Genomic DNA, 15,286 nt, shown 5'->3' with positions numbered 1-15,286 from the left:
CTTGAGTTTTGATGAATTTGAGTTGTCCAAGTTCATGATCTTCTTAAAAGCACCCTGTGCATTTTTGGTCCAAACCGCAATCTGTTTTATAATACTACGTATTGGCAGAATCGAATAAGAAAAAATTTTTCTGCCGAAATATTCGAAAATATGAAAAAATGCGAGTCCACATCACCACCATTCTTTTATAAGAATTCCATTAACTCATAAATCGTTGAGTTTTCACCCAAGGTAAGGCATATTGCCGAAATTGTCATCAAAAAGCTATTTCATGATGCAATAATATACTGGGTGTGCCATTTGAAATAAGGAAGTTGTAGTTATCTGAAAATATTTTAGGGGGTAAGATCATTGTCTTGAACTCCAATATGCGAATTTCCAGCTCAAAACATTGATTAGTTTTCCTTAATAGACCATCCCGGTGAATCACCCTGTATATCAGTTGTAAATAATGGAATATACAAGATATAAATTTCATATTAATGAAAAAGCAAGAAGAAAAAATGGACTTATTTCTAAAAAACATCGATTGAACTCGAAAAAAGCGTAGATATTATTCCTTCATGAAAAATCAAGAAGATTAATGCTTTCTTAATGACGAAAAGCACAATCTGAATCATCCCGAAAAAAATTGGATGCCATTGTGAGTCCGTAATGGAAAATAATATCTGTCAGATTTCCCATACAGTAGAATGGGGCTTTCTCTCCTTCGCCGAATCGTTAGTAAATAACATCGTGGCCAGAGTTCATTGGTCGTCTCCTTCTGTTCCTGACTATTATTTGACTAATGGATTCAGAAATTCATTTGTATATGTTGGTTTTTCTCTTTCTCCTTCGAAAACGTCTACTGCTTTTCACCGAAAACAAATTATAGTAAGTGATTAACGATATTCTGGATGTCCTATGCCACAGTCTCACTTGGAATATAATCCTGTGGTTCACTGAACGTTATTATACAGGGCGATTTATCACAACTGATGACTGGATATAGTTTCTTAACACATTTACATTTGGAGTAATTATCTCCTATTCCTGATAATTCTATTGGAAAATATCTTTCGCAAAATTCACTTCACAGATAAATTAAACGTTTTACATAGTATTTGATTATAGTATTTGATTCACTTGGTCGTTGAAATCTATTATCTATAAGTAGATACGATTCTAATTTCCATTATTTTATTATCTAAGTAACAATTGCTTTTTTATACAGTAACTTCTTCAGATTACTAAGCTTATTGTTATTTATACAATCATATAAATTTATTTATTACAATTATATTTTATACAATTATATAAATAACAACTGAGTGAAGAACATCATCAAATTTAGTTATTCAAAATGTAAGTAATCTGACCAAGCTACTTTGTAAGGGAAATGTTATTATTTACATAATAATATAATGCAAATTAGTATAACGTTTTATTCGAATGAAGAAACAGTATGGTCCTAAAGTCGCTAGTCCTTGGAATGCCTAATGTAAATCTGAGCGTTAAGAGGATGATTTGTTGTATATTTACTGGTTCTATAATTAACACATGTGCAATTCAGCCGTGTTAGAAATTACAAGTCGAGTACACGTGTTGTGATGAGTTTTGATTTAATTCCTGCCCTACATATCGCAACCTAATGGCCAAATTATGGTTTCGACTTTGATGCATACGTGTATAACTGTTTAATCTGCATATAACACAAGTTCAAAGGCACAAGAGACCTAGTGGAGTAAACAGATCCTTAATTTTCTGTCGATTAACGCAGGTTGATAGTTTTGGTACAAATAATATTTATTTTATCTAAATTCTCATTTCGCAATTTCTTTACGAAATTGTATTAGTTTGGTGGCTGTTTTCTAACACTGATTACTTTTCTGATTTTGAATTTTCCATGGTTTCGAAGATATATTCGTATGAATTTTCTTGGGAGAATCATTATCTAATTGAGAGATAACTATTGATTATTATTACACAGTTTTGTGATAATCTTTTCGCTGGGAATATAGAAAAATTGTTCTCGAAAAGTTCGATATCTCTCTACGAAATGATTTCATTCACAGATTTGTCCCAGACCTCGTCGAAAAAATTTCCATTCACAAAAATAAAGCACTTATGGCAAGGAAATAAATTCTGAAAAAACAAAACGTGATTCGAGATTTATCATCAGTTCACACTTCTCGGTTCATAAAACATCTTCAACTCAACGAGCTGAATATAAATCGTCAGTCATCACACGTGTATTTCAGCAAGTGCCAAAAAATTTACTCGACAAAATAGTGGGAAAAAAAACTGTAGATCGCAGAGGATCCCATGAGCATCAAGACCCAATGTTTTTCATCTCTGTTTCCAATCGTTCGAAAATAGAACTCGACTTGAATAATTAATGAGGGGAGTAGAAACGAACGTTTTGTAATAATATTTTGGCATGAAAATTATACAGTTAGATAAACTATTTTGGGTCGAACTGTCGGATATTTCATCAGAAAGAAATCAGGTGCGAAATTGTTCGTGTAAATATCGAAGAGAAATATTGAGGCTGCAATGTGTACTCTACAAAGAGAAATAATTGATTTTTTATTTCCATTAATTGACTTTTCTGATGAATAAAAAACAATTGACTAACTACACTGCCAAATACAGAGTGACTCACTGCGATGGCCTATTAGACGTTTATGGAAAACTAATTATAATTTTGTGCTGAAATATTGCATGATGGGGTTTGAGATCTTTCTCCTAAAATATTTTCAGATCTCTTCAACTCCCGGTTATACCGGAAACAGACTACTACTTCCTCATTTCAAATGGGACACCCAGTATATTATTGCATCATTAGATACCTTTTTTGATGACAATTTCGACAATATGCCATACCTTGGGTAAATATTCAACGGTTCATGAGTTAATGGAATTCTTATGAAGAAAATAGTGGCGACATGGACGCATTTTTTTTTATATTTCTGCAAAAAAAGTTCTTTTCGAAAAAACCATTATCATCTCAAATTCTGCAAATACGTACTATTATAAGATTGTTTGCAGTTTGGACCAAAAATGTACAGGGTGTTTATCAGAAGATCATGAACTTGGACTACTCAAATTCATCAAAACACAAGATTTCCAAATTAGAACCTTCATTTTTTATTATTGCAGTTAAGAGGAGGGTTACTTGAACATACCCTATACCTAAAATGAATACTTGAAGAGTTATCGAGGAAGAACTTCAAATGAGGAATAGAAAATTTTGCATATTTTGTGCTAAAGATTTTCCAGTTGAATATAATTTATGATACATCTTGTATATTGCAATTGATAAATGATGAACCACATTTTTTGGTTTCAATTCATTAAATTATCTCCCAACAAGGACGTAGAGGTCAGTGGTTTTCAGGAAATGTTTCTTTATTGAATTCCAAGCCAGACACCCTAAATTCAGTAATAACTGCCCGATCTCCATATGAACAGAATGTTCGGGGTTCACCACCTAGCGTGGTGTCTGACCTTAACAAGGTTCAATTTCCGTCGTATATATATGAACGACATTCGTTTATTACTCAGACATTTACAGCAGCGCTATCAAAATTTCATCAGCAATAAAGTTGGATCAGCTATTCAGAATTTTTTCAGTTCTTGGTATCGATTCAATTAATTTTTACGACCTCTCCTATTTGTCATATCGGTGATAAAACGGAAACAGTCACAATGAGTTGGAGTTTCCTTGGAATCATTCCAAAACGAAGGGGGAATTAGGAAATTAATATTTCAGTTTAATGTCTCGAATTGGATGGTTATTTATTCAACAAGAATATGAATTTGAATAGTTCTATATAGGGATTTATGTTGTCTCAGAGGGTGCAATTTGAGCATGGATCAACGAGCTCTCAAAAGCTCCTGGCTTGACTTCTGTTTCTAATTCTCCTATCAACACGAAGTTTTGCACGAAGCTTGAAATTACTATTCAGAGACAGGGTGATTCGGAAGTCCAGGTGAATTCCATCTCATAGACTCTTTATATACTACATAAAAGCTAAATGCACAGTTCAGCTAGGAATTCACTTTTTTCTGAGATACCTGAGAAACTTCCTAGATATCTCAAGGTCAAAAATCCTAACTTATACATCGGTTATTTTGAGAAAAGATCGTCACCAACATTTCTTGTCAACGCTGCTGGAGATATTTTAAATCTACAAGAATTGGATGTTCTAGACGCCAACCAACGCAATTTTTAGAGATCTAAGATATCTTCACCAGCTTCGACATGTATGTTGCTGACAATCTTCTTGAGCAAAGGATAATGTGCAAGCTAGGATTTTTAATCTTGAGATATACAGATTGTTCCTATATTTATATTTGAAGTTTTCAGCATGTGGTATGCTAATTTGAATGCAAATCTACAGGGCGATATTTTTTCTGGGCCACTTCCTTCCTTCAGAACTTTTCTTTGGTGGGCCACTGGTAGTTTAGATTACACTTTTAGTATCTTGTAGTTTAATCGTATTGCTACAGGTTTCAAGAAAAAAATTTCGAACATTTCTCTAGTTATTTCAAAAAAATCCAAGTTTTGCTCCTTTTTTCCCAATTTGCAGCGAAGATTAATAAAGATTCGTTAAACTGACTTAGTCATCACAAAAAAGTAGGACTACAAGAAACACCCTGTATCTCGAAAACAAAGTGTTTGCGGACCCATGCTTATATTACTCCTTTTTTTCTTAAAATTACCAAAGGAATCTCTCATTTTCCTATGTAAAAGGTGTTTTTTTTAGAGCTATAGAACTTCAAATTGCAATAAAACAACGATGGATTATTCGATTGACATGAATTTCATTTATCCGCAATATAATCTTGTGGCATCACATTTTAAATATGATTTCTGGCATATGACCGCCACGGCTGGCTCGGATGTAGTCCAATCTGGACGTCCAATTTTCGATGACTTTTTACAACATTTATGGCCTTATATCGGCAATAACACGGCGAATGTTGTCTTCCAAATGGTCAAGGGTTTGTGGCTTATCCGCATAGACCAATGACTTTACATAGCCCCACAGAAAGTAGTCTAGCGGTGTTAAATCACAAGATCTTGGAGGCCAATTCACAGGTCCAAAACGTTAAATTAGGCGGTCACCAATTGTTCAATAAACCGATTGTGGCACGAGCTGTGTGACATGTTGCGCCGTCTTGTTGGAACCACAGCTACTGGACATCATGGTTGTTCAATTCATGAATGAAAAAATTAGTAATCATGGCTCTATACCGATCACCATTTACTGTAACGTTCTGGCCATCAGTTTTTGAAGAAGTACGGACCAATGATTCCACCAGCCCATAAAGCGCACCAAACAGTCAGTTTTTCTGGATGTAACGGTGTTTCGACATACACTTGAAGATTAGCTTCACTCCAAATGCGGCAGTTTTGTTTGTTGACGTAGCCATTCAACCAGAAGTGCGCTTCATCGCTAAACAAAATAAAATGGACGTGGTGCGCGATACGTATTCGCGTGAGTCTATTCATGATGAATTGCCAAACTAAACTGAGAATAAATCACTTAACAACTGTTAAATCGGTCGCCATCTTGAACAGTAATGCCAACTTAAAGTTATATACCTCGCAAAAAACCACCCGCTATAAAAACGTGAAAAATCGTATACCTCTACACTTCCTCTGAAACATCCCAAGACGCAGTAATCTGCAATATACGTGACCTTACAGTAATCATCAATATTCAAAACGCACGTACCGCAGTCTCGATACTTTTTGTCCAATATGCAATACAACCTTTTCCTGGTATCCCTGAACGTAGCCGCTGTAAATTTTCCCCCGAAACCGCCAGAGACTCTCTCCTCTCATGAAAACCTCACATCGGCGTATAATATTTCATTCGGATGTCCCCAAGGATGCGCTCATACGTATGGTTAGGAAGCAATCCATAAAAATTGATCACACACGTGCACCAATATGCAGTACAGAATTTTCGTCGAGGCCAGCGCAAATACCTGCGTCAGTTTGGTGATAATTGGAGTGCGCCCTTCAGAAATTGCAGCCCTTGGCGTTCAGGAAACCTGAAGAGATGTTAGAGTTGATTCTGCAACGCGAGTTGAAGCGCCCTGACCACTTGAAACTTACGCGTAAATCACTCTTGATAGAAGAGAATCTCGGTTTAGATTAGTTTTTGGATTCTGGGCGATAGACACGATTCGAATGGATTTGGGTTAACGACTGAAATTATTTTTCTTTTGGATAACATCTTGTGCAGGAGGCATTCACGAGTTTTTGAATGAACGAGTGATAGAATGAGCCTTCTGTATGAGTGTTATACATTATTTTACCTAATTCACTGAATTTTCATTGGAATTAATGGAATATATCCATGAATGTATATGCTTAGTATACACTCTCTTGGATACTATAGGGTGTTTTTTTCGAGGTATATAACTTTAAATTGGCATTACTGTTCAAGTTTCAAGTGATTTATTCTCAGTTTGGTTTGGCAATTCATCATGAATAGACTCACGCCTGAACAACGCTTGCAAATAGTGCAATTTCATTTCGAAAATAATGGTTCTGTGCGGAATACGTATCGCGCACTACGTCCATTTTATTTTGTTTAGCGATGAAGCGCACTTCTGGTTGAATGGCTACGTCAACAAACAAAACTGCCGCATTTGGAGTGAAGCTAATCCTCAAGTGTATGTCGAAACACCGTTACATCCAGAAAAACTGACTGTTTGGTGCGCTTTATGGGCTGGTGGAATCATTGGTCCGTACTTCTTCAAAAACAATGATGGCCAGAACGTTACAGTCAATGGTTATCGGTATAGAGCCATGATTACTAACTTTTTCATTCCTGAATTGAACAACCATGATGTCCAGGAGCTGTGGTTCCAACAAGACGGCGCGACATGTCACACAGATCGTGCCACAATCGATTTATTGAAAGACACGTTTGGTGACCGCCTAATTTCACATTTTGGACCTGTGAATTGACCTCCAAGATCTTGTGATTTAACACCGCTAGACTACTTTCTGTGGGGCTATGTAAAGTCATTGGTCTATGCGGATAAGCCACAAACCCTTGACCATTTGGAAGACAACATTCGCCATGTTATTGCCGATATACGGCCACAAATGTTGGAAAAAGTCATCGAAAATTGGACGCCCAGATTGGACTACATCCAGGCCAGCCGTGGCGATCATATACCAGAAGTTATATTTAAAATGTAATGCCACAAGATTATCTTGCGGATAAATAAAATTCATGTCAATCGAATAATCTATCGTTGTTTTATTGCAATTTAAAGTTCTATAGCTCTAAAAAAAACACCCTTCAGATTGGCCATTGTATGAGAATATCGTCTGCAACATTTCTTGTCAAAGCTGGTAGAGATATCTAGATATGCAAGTGTTGATTAGATGGTAGGCAAGTAAGGTTGCCATAGGATACTTAGATAAAAATTGCAATTGCGCAGAAGATAGAGATGGGAGGAGTTTCGATGAGGAATTTGCTAAATACAAGTTTGTTGATAACAGATCAGATTCGGTCATCTCATAATATACAGAATCACGTGGAGAGTGCAAGCTTGGCAGCTTGGAAGACGTGGGTGCTAAATCATTTGAAATCAGTAGCGTTAAAGCAAACAAATACCTGACAGTGAACATTGAGTTTTTCTAGTTTTTTATGAATGGCCATTTTTTTCAATTCGGGATTATTATTCTGTCACCATTATATTCAGCTACCACTCTGATTTATTCAGTTTTCATACACAGCAAAAAGAGATACAATATTATATTCAACCAGATTAAATCCGACCGTTGTTTTCCATTTTACACCAAAAAATTACGTTCGAAAAGCCCGCAGCTTTAAAACGTGTGTTGAGCTACGAACTCCCATTGTGCATTATATGCTCTAAACAAAGAAGCATACACATTTCAAAACCACAATCATGCAACAGTGTGCACCTAATTTTTCGTCAGCCTTCGGGCCAAAAATTACCTTCATTATTCTCTATTCGTAGAGACGATCTCTTTTGTGTGGAGGTCGGAAAAACTTTTACATATTCCCGACGTGCAACCGAATGAATGGTTGGACCCTCTCTTTTATATCTCCCGAGCAGGAATTGATCCCCGAACGACCCGAAGAGATGACATCCGATGAGTCAGCCTCTTTCAGGTGGAACCTCGCCGGAATTAAGAACGGCAACCCAGGATTTTCTTTTGCACGCAATGCGGACGAATGAATTTCTTGATTCCCGCACGTTTAAACGGATCACTCGTATATTGGCGCGAATTTCCATCGCTCGATATGCATTTCCCGAGTAATTCGTTCGTATCAGAAGGCAGTGCCGGCTCGTGGGGTTTTCCAATGGGTATGATTCGATTTAGGAAGGTTATAATGGCAACGTTGTGTATTATTTGAAAATGATGAATTTTAGCGTCTGTGAATTAATTACAAGCTAGGTGTAGTGGCTTGCAGAAAAATTTTCTATTTTGGAAAAAGAACCTCCTCTAGCGGGACCCAAACCCGCAACCTTCGAACCACCAGTCCTCGGTGTCTCAGTTGTTAAAGCGCTGGACTAGTGATTCGGAGATTGCGGGTTCGAGTCCCACTCGAGAATGTACTTTTGCTTCAACAACATTCAAAAATTATTGATTTTTTCAACAAAATCAGTGCTAATTTGTCGATTCTGAAAAAAAATTTCAGAAGAATTCATGGACGACATTTTTTAGTTGATGAACTCAATATTCGCAGAATTGTAGAGATATATTATAAGGATACCAACAGGTTGTTCATTAATTGGAGGTACAAAAGAAAATGATAGATTCCTTGGATTATTTTACGAAAAAAAGTCCCATAAACAAAGGCCCGCTAACGCTTTGTTTTCGAGATACAGGTTTTTTATTGTGTGAAGATTATATTATTTTATCGAATCTTTATCAATCTTCGCTACAGATTGGATTTATAATTAATTCATTGATCGCAGCTTAATAACTAGAACTTCATAATAATTAAATTTTTTTGAGGATTACTAGAAAATTTTGAAAACTACAAGAAACCAAACAGTGAAATACTGGACCAAAGTGTACCTTTTTACATTTTTCTGGACAACAAGTAGTCCACCAAAAAAGAGTTCTCATGGAAAGAATTGGACTGTAGATTTGCATATCACATGATTAAAACTTTAGATTAAAATATTTATACCGACATCAAGTTATATATCATGTGAAGGGAAAGTGCAATGGGAAAAAAAACTTGAAACCTTTTTTTCTTGAAATGATCCAAGGAATCTCTCTTTCGCTTTCACCTCCAATTTGGGAACAGCCTTTATATGATTATGTAATATGCGATATTCAGGAAGTCATCATAAGAAAAAAAATAATTACCACCTGAAAAAATAAAAATTCGCAAAACTGTTACGATTTTTTGGAATGACAGTGCTCACCCTGACGAGCCGCCACTGTATCTCGTAAAGGTATCGTTGCTCCGCACGATCTGCGAAATTTCCAATACCGGCTACTATCCGAGCAGATTTCACCATTAACATTCGCCAGTTACAATGTATACATTTTTCTGGAACGCTGTGGCATCCAATCTCTATGCTACTGCAGACCGATGCTGTTTTGATGGCTTGCATTGTTCGTTTCAGTATGCCAGACGATTTGCCAATTAATGTTAACAGGCGTTGAATTTTTATTATTTCACGAATTATTTCGTAAATTACACAACCATCCGATACTTGTGATTACTTTTAATATTGTAATCCCTGCAGATACTGGTGGTTTATAAAGGGTGTTTTTTTAGAGCTATAGAACTTTAAATTGCAATAAAACAACGATGGATTATTCGATTGACGATTAACTTAAAGTTATATACCTCGAAAAAAAGACCCGTTATATTAATATTTAACCTTGCGACCTTCTCAAAGACTCTTCATGTCCTACTTCTTCTTTATGTGCCGTCTCCTTTAAGAAGGTTGGCTATCATCATGGCGATTTTTACCCTTGAAGTTGCGGATCTGAACAACTCAACAGAGCTACTGTTGTACCACTGCCTTAGGTTGTTCATGTCCTACAGTATAGTTAAATTCACAGTTCAGACTTGCGGTATTCACTTGTAGGCTACCCATTGCACAAGAAGATCATCAGCAACATTTCTTGTCAACGCTGGTGAAGATATCTTAGATCTGCAAGAGCTGTGTGGATGAGTGTTAAGTAAGGTTGCCAGAGGATATTAAAAAAAAAAACTGATGTTGAAAAATTCAATTGCACAGATGATCCAGATGGGAGACATTCCGATAAGGATTTTGCTAAATTCTAGTGTTGATAACAGATGAGTTTCAGTCATGACATATTCACGTGCAGAGTTCGGTGACAGCTTGGAAGTCATTGGTGCTGAATCATCCAAAATAAGTTGGCATTAGAGAAAATAATACGAATAAACAACGAATAACAAAGAAATCACCTTCAATTTTAAAATCTGTCGAAAATAATTCGTACTGACACGTAATTAACTATAGTGTAACCAATATATTATTGGAAACTAGAGAATTTTTCCATTTGCATCAATATTGAGTTCCTTATAATCATGAATAAATGAGAAGAAAAATGAAAGGGTCATAATAATAAATAGCTCTGAAAAATATTTCGCGTCGAAAAAGAAACTGCAAAATTGGCCGTGTTTTTTCTCCAGTTCATTACCCGTCTTGTAAACATTTCCCCCGCGGCTTAACCCTGACCATTGTTTCATCGTCGAAACAATACCGTGTCCTCGAAATCCTCGATAATGCTGATGGTGGCAGAACGTGACTTCCTACTGCCTCGCGAAGTTGCTATTTTACTTTGTAATCTCGGGGCAAACATGCAAACGAAATCCCGAAATCTTGAGGCAGACCTGAAGTGGGTCGCCGGGGAGGCCCTCCACGTTCTGCAGCTGGCATCTTCCCGATTAATCCCACATCCCTTTCCCTCGATGCGCGTTCCTGAAAACAAGGGGCTGGAAAATTGCCATTCATTATGGAGGAGGAGGACTTTGTTCCCCCGGTCACGTGTTCAATGATTTATCGCCATTAATCGAATCGAATACGGCTGCTGCAATGGAATCGGGAAATATGCATCGATTCATTGGGACAGCCGGTATATTGGAATATTTATGGAGAGAGCTCAAGTTCTCAGGTGGAAATTATTATAGAGCGGTTTAGTTTGGATTTCTTTGGAAGGGAAACATATTTGGGGAGATTCTAGAAGCGCCTGACGTACGTGGTTTGATTATGTGCAAGATGTGCAGGTCTGGGAGCAAGGTCATAGTATTGGAGAGAATGAAACAAGCGAAAAAAACATTACAGGCTCTTGGTTGAGTTTTGGAGACATACAACCGAACATCTGGTGTAGCATTTGACTACTATTAACAAAAAATAAGCTGTATCACTCTTGTAGGTGATTATATTGACGTAAACAGTCTAATTTTCAACTGGCAATAAGGGAATTAAGAATCTGATAGCTTTGTTCTCTCTGACCAATTACAAACCATTAGAGAACCTTTCCAGTGACAAGATGATAAAGAAAACTAGCTAGGAGAAAACCTTCACTACGATGCTGAGGAAGGAAAAGATTGACGAAGCGCATCCACAATTTAGCTCTCGAATAGAACACCATCAAATGGTACACAAAAAGTTCTGAAACCACGATGGGGACTGACGCTGTAGTATACCAAATGCTCACTTTCGTAAGGCCGCTGTTCAAGTATCTTTCAGACAAAGATACTTGCAATCTCTGGGCTAGAATAACAGTTCTATTTGGTCTGGATTTACTATAATTCGAGAATTGAAGGGAATGTACAGGCCAACATACTTGCCAGAAAAAGAGCATAAACCACTTTCATGAGCCCAGAACCTTTTTGTGGTATAAGTAAATGTACCTACAAGAGAGTTGCAGGAGAAGAAAAGAACCGACAAAGAAACACTCTGGCAGAATCCTCCTGGACTGGATCATCGCAAGAAGTTTCTTCTTAACCTTGGTACTTCAAGATCCAAGAAGTATCTGGATCTAAGCAAGAATATTGGATACTTGAATACTGGATTCTTTACAAGACATTGTCACCTCAGGAAGTACCTCATGAGAATGGGAAAAAGACGAGTGCAGATTCTGCTGAGGAGGAAGAAACTCTAGATCATCTAGTAACGAAATGTCTCGCCATCGCTAACCAACGCTAAAAATGCTTTTGACAAAATTCTAGTAGAGTGAGGAAGTTACCTCATTGAAGCCATCCCAGATACTGGAGTTCATAAGAATTATGGAACGGGAGGGCAAGCTGTAGACTGGCGAGAACAGCTCTGATGGAAGGCACAGAATAATGTTACGCTGCAATGAAACCTCACAACTCCACAATAAAGAGTCACAAATTACAAAACAAACAAAACACTTGTTTGTATACATTCATCAGAAAAAATCAATTTACCATCCATTTGGCACCAGAGTGAGTCTGGGAAAATATTATTACAAATAAAGAAAATGAAAATATACAAATAGAATACAAAAATGGAGCCTCTCAATGTTACTTCCTTAGTTGGGTTGGGGTGCAGGCTGATGATATTCCAATCAAAATGGTTTACTTCGATAGGTTAGTGAGAAATAGGCCAAAATTTTATGTTTCCTTGAATGTTATCATTCTTCGTTTCCATTATCGACTTTTTATTTCATCTCACAACCGTATCAACATTCCCCCATACCCTATCTAAAAAAATGCGATTTCGCGAAATCCAATTTACGTCCCAAAACTCCTAGAGCTTATGTGAAACTCTCGAAAATATTAAGGTATTTCTCATCTTTTCCTTTGCCTCTGCCCTCTTTGCAGTCTATAATCCATTTATAAAATGACAGCAGGCCGGTATTTGTGAAACTCCACGTTTTTGTTTTCCAGATTTTCTCGTACGAGAGGCATGTAAATCTTGGGGAGTTTCCAATGAATAATGGATTCATTCTCGGTTACGAGCAAGGTGGTTTTTTGAAGCTTTGCATCGTGCGGGCTCTGGAAACGCATGCATTCCAGGATTTAGGTGCAGGATGGATCCAGTATCCGGGGAAATTATCCAGAACAGCAGTGAATTACGATTGTCTGTGGCTACCTCTAGTGCTCGAGGAAAAATGTGAGTTATTTCATCATTTTAATATAAAATAGCTTATAGTATTTGTTGACATTTTAGAAAAGTTAGTTGCATTCACCAATCTTTTAATTTGAAATGAAAGTATTAAAATATTCAAAGGCATCAAATCCAAGTATATTCACTCCAAAATATACCTACATACATTGAATGTTTTGGCCATAAAGATGGAATTGCATATTTTATGGGAGTGAAATAGCTTCTTCAACATCTTGAACATTTTCCTTCTTTCTCCAATCGAAAAACAGTGAATATTCTTTCTCGTATAAAATCTTGGACTTTTCGGGAAGCAAATCTAATCATACACTGTTTGCATCCTTTAAAATATATGTAGGACTTTTTTTAAGTATCTATTGAGTGCACGTATCGATAGAAACCATGGTCAAATTGATGAATTGCTCTGTCAACTGCTTGACCATTTAGCTCATTCTATAAATCTGGCCAACAGTGAGTACTGGATTTACCCAGACCTTGAAGGAATGCTCCAGGTGAAAAAATTTGACTGTAATGAGAAAGTGATTGCAGAGGTTGAAGTCTATTTCGAAAGAAAAGTTGAATCTTTCTACAGAAAAGTTATTAAAAAGCTAGAGGAGCGTTGGAGTATAAAACATGTATCACTTCTGAAGCCGACTATATTGACGAATGTTGAAGGAAAAATGTGTTTTATTGGTGAGGTTTGGGTCTTATCAAGTGAAATGTTAGATCTCTTTCCTTAAATGCTACCCAAATCAGTTCTCAAAGAACCTTCTCCACCTTCAAGATTGTCCCAAATTACAAATTCTAAGTAACATCTACTAATTGGTTTCGAAGTCATCGATCGATAGGTGCTTAGGACACCCTATACAATCACACATCGTCCTACCAGGCACGTTTGTTTTTGAACTATAAACCCCATACGGCAAGAAACACCGTCTCGATTGTGTGTGATGTTCAAGAGCTCCAGGTGATCCAAAGTTTGGCACATCCCTCGGGCCCGATAATAATTCTAGACGGCCTAATATCCCGTAATAATTCTCTTCCGGAGATATCGATCGCATACACTTTCGCGTAGAAATGACGTGACGCCAACTGCGTGACAGTCGAAACCCATGCCAGGCGTTTTGTTTACCTTGATTCAGCGCTGGCTGCAGGAAAGGAGGCTTCCGCCCGCTGTTTTGAACAAAATTCTGACATGTTTGAATTTACGGCAAATCGCTCGTTTCGCGATGTCGAGCGGAATATTCATATACGTCGATCTGAATCAGGATTCGTTTATGTTGTTTCGCTGAAAGGATGAATTGTCGGCTTAGGAAATTCGATAAAGAAAATATATGGCTGGAGAAGTGTCAAGTTTGTCATTTTAGTCAGGCCAGGATGCATTCTGTATTCAGAAATAGCACTAACGGTTATGTATTGTTCATTCGGAATCCCTAAACCCTATCTTTTATGCCTGGTTCATAATAAACTGTCCACGGTCCTTCTTCCTTGTCCACATAGCCTCTGTTTGATTTCTCCTCTCCTCTATTTCCGGTTTGAGATTCACAGTTTCCTGTCCCCCATTTACAGTTCCTGTTACTTCATTCCTCACCAAGTTCACTCTTCCTTGACCATTGTTCTCTTTCCTCTGTCCTTCGATTCCTGTGCCTCCTCTACAATTCCTGTCCCTAGATTTCTTTTGTCCCTAGATTCCTGTTCATTGTCCACACTTCCTGTCCCTAGATTCCTTTTCCTCGTTTTCAGTTCCTGTCCCTAGAATCCTTTCCTCGTATACAGTTCCACCCCCTAGATTCCTGTTCATTGTCCACACTTCCTGTCCCTAGATTCCTTTTCCTCGTTTTCGGTTCCTGTCCCTAGATTCCTTTTCCTCGTATACAGTTCCTGTCCTTAGATTCCTGTTCATTATCCAGTATTTCTGTCCCTTGATTCCTTTTCCTCGTATTCACTTCCTGTCCCTTGATTCCTATTCATTGTCCACACTTCCTGTCCCTAGATTCCTTTTTCTCGTTTACAGTTCCTGTCCCTAGATTTCATTTCATTGTCACAGTTACTGTCCCTAGGTTCTTGTCCATAGTTCCTGTTCCGTTCGCAATTACTCGTTCCCTCTCCCGTCCTGTCATTTGACCCTTGCCCCCGTAGTTTCCCCCCATGATCACCGTCCCTGGTCTCG

At 37.4% G+C, this 15,286-nt stretch overlaps 1 protein-coding gene and 1 long non-coding RNA gene across 2 annotated transcripts in view; one reads left to right on the top strand and one right to left on the bottom strand.

Moving 5' to 3' along the window:
- LOC123677934 overlaps positions 1-13,121 on the top strand; it is a 31,689-nt gene extending 18,568 nt beyond the window's left edge. Inside the window, exon 3 of the long non-coding RNA XR_006747158.1 lies at positions 12,900-13,121. This is a non-coding gene — a long non-coding RNA (uncharacterized LOC123677934). The remainder of the gene's footprint in view (positions 1-12,899) is intronic.
- The window catches only part of LOC123677931 (dopamine D2-like receptor), a 76,062-nt gene that overhangs the window by 33,774 nt on the left and 27,002 nt on the right, over positions 1-15,286 (bottom strand). The gene's annotated exons all lie outside the window — the stretch shown is intronic.

Source organism: Harmonia axyridis, chromosome 4, assembly GCF_914767665.1.
Source record: "Harmonia axyridis chromosome 4, icHarAxyr1.1, whole genome shotgun sequence".
NCBI lineage: Eukaryota > Metazoa > Arthropoda > Insecta > Coleoptera > Coccinellidae > Harmonia > Harmonia axyridis.
The sequence above is the reverse complement of the archived record's forward strand: the minus strand, read 5'-3'. Positions and strand labels throughout refer to the sequence as shown.